General features: G+C 43.1%; 1 non-coding gene across 1 annotated transcript; it reads right to left on the bottom strand.

Moving 5' to 3' along the window:
• Positions 1-1,035: 1,035 nt before the first annotated feature.
• On the bottom strand, positions 1,036-10,209 carry LOC120809535 (uncharacterized). The gene is made up of 4 exons (XR_013451075.1): positions 10,023-10,209; positions 2,052-6,320; positions 1,704-1,763; positions 1,036-1,598 (listed from the first exon to the last, which is right to left on the bottom strand). It is a non-coding gene; the product is annotated as an uncharacterized LOC120809535 (transcript).
• Positions 10,210-12,467: the final 2,258 nt, after the last annotated feature.

Below are 12,467 nucleotides of genomic sequence, written 5' to 3'. Positions count from 1 at the left end.
CCTTCCGTTTCCTGGGCTCCATCATCACTCAGGACCTCAAGTGGGAGCTGAACATCAGCTGCATCACAAAGAAGGCTCAGCAGAGGTTGTTCTTCCTGGGGCAGCTGAAGATATTCAACCTGCCAAAGACGATGATGGTCCACTTCTACACAGCCATCATCGAGTCCATCCTCTGCTCCTCCATCACCGTCTGGTACGCTGCAGCCACAGCCAAGGACAAGGGCAGGCTGCAGCATGTCATCCGCTCTGCAGAGAGGGTGATCGGCTGCAATCTGCAGTCCCTGCAGGACTTGTTCGCTTCCAGGTCTCTGAAGCGAGCTAAAAAGATCGTAGCCGACCCCGCTCACCCCGGACAAAAACGTTTTGTGCCCCTTCCATCTGGCAGGAGGCTGAGGTCCATTAGGACGAAGACCTCCCGCCACACGAACAGTTTCTTCCCGTCGGCAGTCAGGCTCATCAACAGAGCCTGGTCCCCCACTGACTGACTATAACATTCCACCGGTCACTCCCCTTCATACTGCACATGTCACTTTAACTGTAATTTTTTCACTTTGTCGTTAGTCGTCACTTGTTTGCTAGTGCACTTTATGCTTAATATTTTAACTTCAATATTTTTTATTTTTAACTAAACTTTATTCTCTTTTATACTAACCCATTTCATTTGCATTTCATTTTACCTTATTTTATTACTTGTGCACTGCTGTCTTGTCTATTGTTACACTGTCTACGGTCACGCACCAACCGTCAAGACAAATTCCTTGTATGTTTGACATATTTTGGCAATAAATGTTTCCTGATTCCTGACAAACTCATTCTGAATGGTTAAATAGGAACGTCTATAATGGGCTTCTTGGCCAACCGGGTAAAGTTAATCAAACCCCAAGTGGTTAAACATTTAAATACAAAAAAGAAAACGTCAACGGTCCCAATGTTTCCTGACCCTCGGCCAGGTAGATTGCGTTCTTCACCACACTTCTTTGATGAAAGCACACTTGAATCGTTCGAAATCAGAGAAAGACGAGACAAACTTAAGAATTTGTAACTGTCAATAGTTTTACTTGATATAAAAGAAAAAAAAATACCATTATGTCCTTTCTGGGTACTAAATTCACCGTTAGTGCTCCCAACATAACCGTTATCTTGTGTAAACAGACATATAATCTGCTATTCTAGACACCTTTTGTATAAAAAAAATATTTGTTCAAAAAGAGAATATTGCAGAAAAATATAATGTAGAAAAAATATGTATATATATATATATATATTTATATAACTGAGGTAAAACAGTGAAACGTAGGACTTGACAGCCTTTATAGTTATGTAAACAAAGGTCATTTTTAAGTACAAACTGATGTAAACATCTGACTGACTCGACTTACAATGGCTCCGTCACGTACAGTACAAAAATAGAAAGACATCACTTCTGTAACAATCTTTTGAGTTCTGTTGCCAGCAAAACTTTGTTCTGGCATCTCATTTATCCTCAAGTGGCTTCACCTTCTCCATGTACTTCTTCTGAAACGTTTGGAAGAGGCTGGTGGTCTTTGGTGTGGGAGGGAAAAATAGACTATTCGTGTGGGCCATTGGATACCATGTACCTACGAAAGAAACATTTAAATTATAAAAATTAGAACAACTCTAATCTGTCTAAATAACAAGAAATACAAAGCCAGAATAAAATCATGAATGGTTGTATTCATTACTTCTTTCAATGACAGTTTGATTGGGTCTGTGGTCCTTTCCTTCAGCAACATCAGGCTTCCCTGGGGAGAAAAAAAAATACAATTATATATATATATATTTTATATAAAATACATATATATATATATTATATATATATATATATATATATGTATTTTATATAAAATACACACACACCTTGAATGTATGCTCACCACTGTTAAAAATTAAAATTACTTTTAGGTGATGTTATCTAGCCACCCCACTTTTTTTTATTAGCTAACCAACTGCTGGACATTGGACCATAAAAATATCTCACAAGTCGTTCTTTTTAGGAAGTGGAATACTAAAATCTCAATGCAATAATTTACCTGAAACAGGCTCCTTGGTTTCTTTTGTCCCATTGGTTCCAAAGTTAAAGGAAACCGGTAAGACACTATACTTCAGGGTACCGTTTCTCTGGAGAGGCATGACCGCATGGCTTCCACTGTCGCCGTTATTTCTCTCCTGATCATCAGGACGGTTGAGGGTCTGTATCTGCTCTTCACATTGAAGTTCTTCGGAGAGGGACTTCCTCCAAAGAAGACTCGGGCTGGGCTTGGTTTTCCCTCTCGTGACCCTCTTGTTAGAGCAAACTGGCGGCTGTTCAGCGCCAGCAGGGCCGGTCTTTTCAGCTCTCTCCAGATTACACTTGGATGACGGGGCAAAGGTACCCTTCTGTGCTTTTAGCCTGCCTTTGTGCTTTATTTTAGCTGGTGGAAAACTAATCTTCCATTTCTTGTAAAGCCGTTGGACTGAACATTCCCATGTCTGCACAGTTTTAATGGTCTTTTTCTTCAAGGGACTGAGATTCACAGTGAGAGATTTTGGAGGCCTCGGTACAGGATTTGACCCAGCCTCTGGAGACGAGGAATGGTTCCTTCTGCTATCCATTACAACACAATTGTCCTGTGTCCTGGAGCCAAACAGAACCAGGTCCACAGTTGGACGGCTGAAGGGGGAAGGTTCGCCATCAGACGCATGAAAAAAGACCTTCCCACAGTTTGAAGCATCCTTGCGGAAAGGCTGTGAGTTCTCTAGATCTACTAGGGATTTGCTTTTCTTTGATTTCTTTGATGCTGGTAAAAATCTATCAGGACCACGTGGTCTCTTCAGTTTACCACTCCGCGGGTTCTGTCGGGCTCCTGCCGCACTCTTTATTTCTTCAGTTTCCAATGACGACTCAGTGTCATTTGTAGATCGCGCTTGAGCTTGTCCACAATTTTCCTTGAGGTCAGTCATCTGGATTGAAGAGTCACTTTCACCGCTGGATAGACTTTTAATTTTTTGGTCACTTTTAACCAGAGTAGACAACTGTAGATGTCCAGTATGTTTCAACTGATATGGTAGACCTTCCTCATCGAGGTCTGAATGAATTTTAGAAATTCTGGAGATTTTAGCGGTCTCTTTTGCGTCTGAACAGTTTAACTGGCCACTGGTTCGCAATTCCACCGGCGCGTGTTCAGAATTACTTCCCAAGTTTGGTATTTGGTTGGGAGTTTCACTTTCAATGCATGACAGCTCTTCGTCATCGCTTATGAATAGGATGCTAGACTGGCCGCTGTCTATGCTTATCTGGTCAATGTTCTCTGGGTCTTGGTCAGAATGTGAATGAGGTTTGTCACGGCCTTCAGGATTGTCAATGTTTTCACTGAATACGTCAACTATCACAGGCCAATCAAATGTTAAAACCCGATTGTTGACGCTCTCCCCACTCACTGCTTGATTCTCTCCAGCTGCAGCAGAGGGGGATTTGTTGTCAGGCCTGAATGAATCATTCTTCCGTGCTGCCATCCCTTCCTTGTCAACGGTCTTCGCAGTAAGTTCTTTCTGACTTGGGGTCAGGGTTGGCTTGATTTGGCATTTGCATTTAGAAGCAGTGTTTGACCCCAAAATGTTTTCCATCCACCTGTCGATGCAGCAAATTTCTTCAATTGGACCGAATGTTTTGTCCTCAAGTTTTGGGTCACTCTGTGTTACATCGATAACATCAGGTAGCTCAACTTCCACAGAGCTATTTAAGACTTTATCTGGCTGATAGTCCATATCCACAACCATACTTTCTGGAGCCTTTATCACCTGCTCAAAGATGACTTTGGCATCTTCTGGGGTAAGAACTTGGATTTGAAAAGAGTATGGGTCACTGGAATCAGTGGCTTTCCTTTTTTTAGTTTGTGTGGAAGTTGTTTCAACATTGGGCTCTTGTTTTTCTTCATTTAACTCCACCTGCTGAAGTTCCGTTGATGACAAAATCTTGTTGGACACTTCATTTACGGTTTGTGCGGAATTGTTGCCTTCTTTCTCAACCTCACCCGGCTGACTGACACTCGTAACCGAATGAAGATGATACTTCAAAGATGGTGGGAAGTCAAACTCTTTGTCAATGTCATCAAGCTGCTCATTGACATTCAACCATAATGACTTGTAAGGCAGTTCTTTATAAACATCTGTATCTTTGAGGACATTGTAGTTCTTGAGTTCTGTGACTGCACTCCATGAGCCCCAAACTTGTGACATGGATTCTATCGTTGCATGTTCGCGGCACACTTTCTTGACATCATCCATTAAAGTATGGTACAGGCCTTTCTTAAGCTCACAAGCCAAGTTGCTAATGTCGCCATCCCAAAACATGCTCAATAATTTGTGTAGTGGGCTACGCGTGGCAAAATCTTTTAACTTGATCTGAGCTTTTTCACAATCCTGTATGTACTTTGATAATGTGACTCTTGTCCATGGGATTTGGGGGACTGAGGGAACCTCAACGCCATTTGTTGTCTCACTTAAGTCCATATCACAATTTTGGCTCACTGGCGCTTTGGAAGTTACTGATGGTTGAGCAGTTGGTGCAACACACTTGTGTACTTGCATGTCAACATCCAGTTCAGATCCTGCGGCAACCGTAGATTGTTTTTGCGGCGATTGTTTTTGCGGCGAGTGGTGTTCTTGCGGCGAGTGGTGTTCTTGCGGCGAGTGGTGTTCTTGCGGCGAGTGGTGAGGCCCAGCTGAAGACGACAGACGACAAGTAGCATTATTGGATACCGCTGAATGCAGGATTGCATATTGGCTGGAGCTCATTTGGTTTGGGTTTTCTGGGAGAAGAGACTGTCCCACTTTCAGATACCCCAAATGCTTGTTTTGTGGTGAAATGAGTAAACGATCTGGGTAACTCGAAGACCCATCTGCTGTGGCGCCCTCCGACAACTGACTGGCGGTGCAAGAACTGCTCTGCCGGCCGGCAACCTGGTAGCTTCCCTGTGACAATGGTTGCACAACAGCAACAACTCTCGTGCGGCCAGGGGACAAGAGACCGCAGGGGTCATTTGCCTTGGCTGATAGCATTTCACAATGGCTTCCATCTTGCATCGCTGAGACATTGATGACACTTGGCACAGAGCTTTGCTGAAGTAGCACATCTCCGCAATGCTGCGCAGACATAACACTACAAGTGGTTTGAGGCAAAGGAGGTCTAGAATTTTGTCGTATGGCGTGGGTGGCATTTGCGTTAAATATTTTGGCAACCGTTGTCACTGGTTGCACATTTTTATTTTGTCCGTAAGCTGAACTAGTATTCACTTGAGGTCGCCCATCTGAGCCAGCAGCAATTGGCATACGTAGATAGTTTTCAATTCTTGCGATAGTTTGGCGCCTGCATATTTCCTGTTGTGCAGCAGGATTTAAGGGATAATTATTTGGTTGTGACACGGAAAAGTTAGTTTCATGCTGTCTGTTATTTGAATTAATGCAACCGGCGGTCTCTCCACCATTGTTATGTGCTGAGGATTGTTGAAAAATCCGACTTGTGCTGGAAACCTGTAGGTTGTGTCCACTAGAGGAGGAGTGCGTTGTTTTGTTGTCGTTTCTGAAAGACTGAGAGACAGACATATAACTTGGGTGGAAACAATGCTGAGTGGGGTTTTGTTTGGGACTGTTATGAGCAGTCGGTCCATGGTGTGCAGCAGCAGGCCCCAATGTCCCATTGTAAGCCACCGCTCCATGTTGAGGCGAGGTAGCAGTTGCAGAAGCAGGTATAACTGATTTCCCATTTAGGTTGAGAAGACTATTCTCATCCCAACAATGATGGCGATCGGTCACGATATTACCATTCTGTGTCGTTATTGATGGTTTCCCATAAACTCCCACTGATTGGTTCCAATTTGCTGAATTGACTTGCTGAGGGCATACTTCTTTTGCCATCATCACGTCTGGTGGACTTGGGTGGATCAATAAATGATGCAATATGGGGTTTCTACTTTGCTCATTAGCAGGTGAGCGTTGCTGATAATTGTCACTTCCGGCAGTCTGCTGAAAATAAACTGCCTGATGAACTGCTGAGGTCTGCCAATTTGATGGCTGTCTATTAGAGTCAGCTCCATAGTGACATAGTTGAGACATGAGGTTTTGGGGTTTGACTCCAGCTATTACATACATTGACCCAATTGCATTCCCAGTTTGCTGATTCCCAAATGTGTTGGGGTTAAACGGAGAAGCAGCTGGTGGGGATTGTGTAAGTTGTACATTCTGTTGACCCGGTCCATTATTCCTGGTAAAAGACAGCATTTTTGTCCTCCTTTGGTGTTAAACGGTTGGGGTGGTAACTTTCCCTGAAAAAGAAAAAAAATGTAAGTTAAAAAAAAAAAAAAAAAAAACAACATCAGGTGGTTGCATCCATTTTTTCTGCACATTTCCATTTCTCTCGTTTTGAAATGTAAAGTGTCATGACTTGTGTTTGTAAAGACATGATGTTAGCATGCGCCTTCCGCTACACGGTGGCCATACACTGCAAGAACATTCCCATTGTGAGATGCATATAGTGGTAAAAACATTCTGTAAACAACGGTCTTGTGCTAAAAGCCAGATCTCAGTGGTTGACCATGAGATGGAGAGATAGAAAGACCTAGGGTTTGCAGCTGTGTTTGGGAAAGGGGGTTATCTTGCTCTCACAGAACTTTGATCAGAGGAGCATTGGGTGTTACCCTCAGCTCCACCTGAGTTCTTATCTCAACTTGATTTGTGGCTTCTCGTAACTGGCGCTAAGAACTGTCTTTAAGTGTATAAAAACTCAGCATTTTTACTGCTCGGCGACGCCATTACACAGAACGCTGAAATACGTGCTTGTGTGTTTGACCCCCCTGCTTGCGAGCAATAGTTAGAGCCAGATATCTGCGGAGAATTGATCATGTAATTTTTTTCTCTTCTAAATAAATGTTAACTTTTTGACTTTAACTGATCAAAGTGCTGGATCCTTCTCATCAACCGACTCGGGGGGGGGGGATCGGAGATCCTGACACCATCCATAAAACATTGAGTATTCTACACTTTCTTCATATATTTACAGTTATACAAAAACAGGCTCCTAAAACGGTTAGGTTTTGCTTTTATCGGGAATTTTAAAAGGTCCACTTACTCAGGCGCCGTTTGCAACTTTAGTTGACCGTTTTACTGAAAATACTTTCTAAGTAGGACAATTACCGTTACGTGTTCCCTTTCTGTTTTAACAGCGGTTGTAAACTACGCCAACAGACGCTTCCGGTGTTACACCCCTACTGGTTTCCCTCCGCGTGCGCGTTTGTGTTTACTCCTCAGCAGCAGATGTGTCTGCCTCCGTTTCCCAATTAGTCACACATTCACAAACATATCGCTGAAAATCTTCAAAAAACGCATCACACATACAATCTTAAGCGTTGCAATGGACAAGCGAGCACCACATCACGGCCACGTACATTTATTTAAGAAAATATATTTAAAAAGGAAAGACCTGGATTCGAACCCCGTGCGGCAAAACGTCATAACAGCAACTGTTAAAAGATCGATCCGACCAGGATTCGAACCCGTGGAGAAAAACACTAAATGCTCACTAAGAGGAGTGTCCTTTGAAATTCCTATAAAACATAACCGTTTTTGGGGCCTGTTTTGCGCAAACATGTGGAACATAGAATAACTCTGGGGCGTATTAAAAAAGTAATGCAACCAGTCATTAAACCGTTCATCCAGGAGCAGCAGCTCGGCGCAGTCAACTACCTAGGAGCTATAAAGTATAGATACATAGCGTCTCAAAGAACACTCCCATCTGGAGTAGAAGTAATGTAAGTAGAGATGCTCCGATCTGATCGGCGCCGATCCATATCGGCCGATATTGCCATTATCGGTTTTGATCGGCGTTCTCAAAACGGACGATCAAATTTGGCCGATCAGAGAGAGAGGAGATAAGAGACAACAGACGAAAGGAAATAAATGCAAAGGTAATGGAATTCATATGCCTTGATCAGCAGCCGCTGTCTGTTGTGGAAGACGGCGGGTTCAAACGCCTTGTATCCTGCTTGGATTTCGGCTGCCGGGCCGAAAATACCTAACTGAGGTTTGTCTGCCGGAATTATACCGAAATGTCTACACGCACATTGAGAGCCTTATGAAGGACAACATCAGGGCAGTTAGCTTCACGAGTGACATTTGGAGTTCGAGTGTCTGTCCTGTGTCTATGCTGAGCCTAACTGCGCAGTTTATTAATGAACACTTCGAGCTGACCAAGTGGTGCTTCACTCACAAGAGTTTCCCGGATCGCACACCGCTGAGGCACTTGCTGCAGCTTTCACAGATAGCGAGCAACCTTTCAGCACAGCAGGACATATTTTAGATAAGAGGAACAGGTTGACTCCTAAAAATGCGGAGATGCTTATATTTACCAAGGCAAATCTGCCAGTGATGCTGCTTAATCAGAAGTAAGGTTTGAATACTCTAGTATGCCCCCTCTCCGAGTGAGTGAGTCACTATACAGATAGATATACATGTTTTGTTTAAATGCTGACTTCCTGTGCACCTTTAATCTTTATTTTGTCTGTTATCTCCTCCTATAAGCTCTATTGGGAGCCTCTAGAGAGTGGAATGTTGCACATGTTATTCTATTGTTGTGATTTTCATTTAAAGATTTATATTTTTATTATTGTTTTAATATTTATTATTATTTACACATTTTATAGTAAGCGAGAGAGCTTTTCTACATTGGAATGTTGCACGTTCCCTGCAATAAAACGGATGGTTGTCAATTCATGATACTCTCGTCTCGTAATTTAAATACTTAAAATACAAAACCAATGTTGTTAAGAATAATTCATTTCATAAATAATGCTACAAAATAAATAGAATGCTTAAATCGACACTGTGATCGGTATTATCGGATCGGCAGATACTGATTTCAGTGATCGGCACCAAAAAACCTGATCGGAGCATCTCTAAATGTAAGTTAGAAGTATTATTTGAGAAACCCTGAATCTATACTTCATAGCTGTTTGACGTTGAAAAAAACGTCTATTGTGTCCGTCGTTTAGACGTCTATTAGACCAGTGGTCCCCAACCTTTTACACCTCACGGACCGTTTTCATGTCAGACAATATTTCGCGGACCGGTCGAGACGGTCCGACTGTGGGGGGGGGACAATTGTAAACGTGAAGAAAAACGCCTGGTGACGCGTGGGGAATGTCAGAGGGACGAGCACACATAATTAGGAGAAAACCCGGTCAATTTTCAAAATAAAACAAATAAAACATTTTCAGAATGAAAAAAAAAAAAATTTATATATATATATATATATATATATGAGAGAGAGAGAGAGTGGATCTGTCTGTGGTGCGGCCCGGTCCGTGTAAGTTTACCACCGATATTATAAATCACGTTGAAAACGGGTCTATACGCGAACGTCTTTTCAACGTCTACGAATAGACGTTGAAACAACTTTCACCATGTTGCAACGTCTTTTCAACGTCGGGCATGGACGTCTTTTAAACGTCTTTTCAACCACAAAATGCTCACTGTGATGGAGTTCAAATTAATGTGGTTCCGATATTTCCTTTAATATGTTTTCTTAAATAAATGTCTTCCTACGTGGCTGCGATGTAGTGCTCACTTATACAATCGTAAACGCTGCAACGGATGTGTGATGCGTTTTGAAGACTTTCAGCGGTATGTTTGTGGAGGTGAAACGAATCAGGAAACCGATGCGGACACATCTGCTGCTGTGAAGTAAACACAAACACGCACGCGGAGGGGAACGAGAAGGTTCGCCAGTGAAGAGGGTCGCCTGTTGAACCGTAACACCCTTCGGTTACACTCAGCAAGCTGGTTATCGCTCAAACTCATAACGTCATACGTTGTTAAACGGTTAAGTCGCTGACAATTTAAATAAGGCGTTATAAAGCAACACTGTTAATTGAGTTAGTTCGGTCTTTACGAGTCACAGCAGCGGTTTGATTTCCAACGGTCACACAAACACACGCGTCGATAAATACCCAGTTGGGTTGACGCTAACTTACCTTTGGGGTCCAACTTGAACAGTTACGTCAGCAACATCGTCTCTTTCCCCACTTTCGTTACTCCATATTTTTCTGAACCAAAGCGTAATCCTCCCGGTGGTAACTCGACCACCGTTACCGCGCGCAGTCCGGTCCGGAGAGATTCAGCTGTCCCTCCCCGCTCATCAGCTCCTTAGATGTGTGACGTAAGGAGGAACACGCCTCGCCCCCCTTTTTCATCCACTAGCGCTGCATTCTAACCCAATGAAAAGTCTGCAAAGGCCGGATAGATTGGCCCTGGTGCAAGGCATGGCTTTGGGGTTGAGGAAGAATTGGTCATAAACACTGTTTGGGGAGGAGTGGGGTCTTTGATGTGTGAAGACTTTGTTCAGGTTGCAGGCTCTCCTATCTAACCTTGCTGTGGTTAGATAGGGGAGCCTAACCTATCGTGGTTATCACTCCCTGCATGGAGGGGAGGGGGGCATCTCCGTGGTAATTTATGATGAGAAGTAGTTTGTATGGCACATTTAGAGGGAAGGTTTTCATTAGTTTTAAAGAGCGCGATTAATTGTTTTTCTTTTCTTTTAGCATGCTCACAAAATATCTATGTGTGAAAAAAACGATGTTCAGGATGAAGATTATCAGCTCGGTCTCATAACGTAGAAGAGCCGTATTTGGCCTGAAGTTCAGAGTGTTTTATGTGAAGCACATGTGTCCTTCACAGGTCATGGATGGGGCGTTGACATCAGGGTGAAAATTGTGTGAAAACACCTTTGCAAGTTTAAGAGTACACGGAAGAACATGCAGACTCCACACAGAAAGGCCACTAGGGGGAGTCGAATCCATCTTGCTGTGAGGCGACAGTGGTAACCACCACACCACTGTGCCGCCCTAACTTTTGTGTGTGATGAAACCTATGCAACCCTCATAGACTTCTTTGTTCTTGGTACCTGAGCAGTAGCATATACAGTAGTGGTCTGTGGACTGTAAATGCTCAACTCATTTATTATTAAAACCACTTTATCGCAACAACAAATTCTGAAGTTGTTTGTCCTAGCCTAAAGGTTTATAGTGTGTAGCATTAAAACATATTATTTGAGACAAGTGAAGTAATGTAATTGTATATTAAGGTGGACCATGCACAGATGGTGTGGCACAAAGAAGAGACACAGTTCTTCTTCATGTCAACACAACCAGACAATTGCAGATTAAGAACTATCTACATATGGAGTCTCATACGTATATGGAACACTCATATACTACCTATGTCATCATAAATAGCCTATGCAGCACGTTTTTTTCACATTGAGAAATGACTTGTTTTCTAATCTACGCGTCACCAGGCGTTTTTCTTTTACCGTGCACAACCGGCGAACACAGAGCGCGTGACTACTACCCCCCCCCCGTCGGTCGTTCCTCCCGCAACTACACCCCCCCGTCGGACCTTCTCGACCGGTCCGCGAAATATTGTCTGACATGAAACCGGTCCGTGAGGTAAGAAAGGTTGGGGACCACTGGGCTGATCCAACGTGTGTGTTTACACACCTCCTGGATCCTGATTGGTGTCGCTGCTGCAGCCGCAAGGCACTGATTGGATGCTCACAGACCGTAATACAGCGCAGATGAACATGATTCAGACTACAGGGTTTATATGTTCAACAATAGGAAACGTAGTCTTAGCTGTTTTAAAATTACACCAAGTTTATTTCGGATTATTCCAACGGAAGAATACAAGGCGCAGGGAACTTTGAGGTGCGTAAACGCCACTTAGAGGTGGGTAAACGCTATTTATAGGTGCGTAAACGCTATTTCCAAAATTCCAGAGGTGCGTAAACGGCGTTTACGTGCGTTTACCCTCCACTACAGCCCTGCCGCTGCCCAAGAAGGTGTTTGTGCTATCATAAGAGAATATTGCTGTGCGTTTATCCCTGAAAATGACAAAGACGAAGGCATTATCCATCAGGCGATACAAAACATGACAAAACTTCAGGAATCTATGGCAAGAGACAAATCTCCCTCCCCAGATTGGCTCACACGTTTGTGGTATTCATGGAAAGGAACATTAATACAAGCAGCTACTATCCTCTGTGTTCTCTTTGCATTCGTAATTTGTGGTATCCCATTGATCCGTCATACGATTGCCCAACTCTTGGCGAAACAAATAGCTATGTACAGCCTGGGGTCACCGGATGACTCACCACCAAACTTGTTCCCTGGACGTGACTCTGACGATAACCCCAACAGTGACTCGGACTCCCTTGACGAGCTGAACACTTACGACCTCGACACATACGCAAAGTGACATAGTGACACACTGTGTGCATTCCTGTTGTTCTAAATGTTTTTTGTTTCACAGTAGCTTGCTAAAACAATGAGAAATAACATTCTCACAAAAACAGCTTTTATCCCTGCATTTATTAGTATGTAACGTAAATATGATCGATATAATTACCTTTCCACAATATT

The sequence above is a fragment of the Gasterosteus aculeatus genome, chromosome X (assembly GCF_964276395.1).
Source record: "Gasterosteus aculeatus chromosome X, fGasAcu3.hap1.1, whole genome shotgun sequence".
Classification (NCBI taxonomy): domain Eukaryota; kingdom Metazoa; phylum Chordata; class Actinopteri; order Perciformes; family Gasterosteidae; genus Gasterosteus; species Gasterosteus aculeatus.
This window is presented reverse-complemented; position numbering and strand designations above follow the sequence as displayed.